Raw genomic sequence first — 1,017 nt, 5'->3', positions numbered from 1 at the left:
GTAAACGCAATAACTTTTGCGCAAACCAATCAAAATAAGCTTATTGCTATTTTTTTTACTAAACATAGGTAGCAGAAAACAAATTGGCCAAAAATTTAAAAAAATTTTGATTTTTACATTTTTTTGGGGGGAATTTCATATAAAAAAATGTGAAAAATATTGTTATTTTTTCAAAATTTACGCTCTTTTTTTGTTTATAGCGCAAAAAGTAAAAAATCGCACAGGTGATCAAATACCACCAAAAGAAAGCTCTGTTTGTGGGAAAAAAAGGACGTAAATTTCGTTTGGGTACAGCATCGCACGACCGCGCAATTGTCAGTTAAAGTCGCAAAGTGCCGAATCGCAAAAAGTGGCCTGGACGTAAGACAGCAAAATCCTCCGGTGGTAAAGTGGTTAATTCATGAAAGTAGTTTTTTTTTTACAAAAAAAAAAATCACATTTGAAAAATTGCTGTGCATGTTTCAACGACCACAATTTAATTCCCTAGGGTCTCTGCTAAAAATATATATATATGTGTGTTTGGGGGTTATAAGTAATTTTCTAGCAAAAAAAGAAATATTGGTTTAAACTTGTAAACAAAAAGTGTCAGAAAAGACTTGGTCTTCGGGTGGTTAATAAAAGATATTAGAGGAGTCTCATAGCAGACAGTAACAAAGGCTCCGCTCCATAGTGAGGAGTACAGGAGTGAGCTGAGCACTGAGAGGGGTGGCCACAGTTCTGTGCAAGGGGCGGCACCGATCACACACACCACCCCCTCCATTCTGTGGCCAATGAGCATCATATACGCATTCTCCTGCTGCCGTCCCTGCTTAATGATGTAAGAAGACCATCTAAACTTATGGTCTTCCCGAAAACAGCAATTTTCGGTAAAATCGAGTCTTCTTTCATGCGATCTGTAACCATCATAGACCGGCGGATCCCTCCGATCACCTCGCTGGAGAAGATCGCCGGATTTGAGAGCGGACTTCCCAACATGCACAGCAGGCCCGATCCTTGGCGCAAAGGCTCTTGGGAAGG

This window comes from Pelophylax lessonae (assembly GCF_965119305.1).
Source record: "Pelophylax lessonae genome assembly, chromosome: 6".
Classification (NCBI taxonomy): domain Eukaryota; kingdom Metazoa; phylum Chordata; class Amphibia; order Anura; family Ranidae; genus Pelophylax; species Pelophylax lessonae.
Note: the sequence above shows the minus strand (reverse complement) of the source record.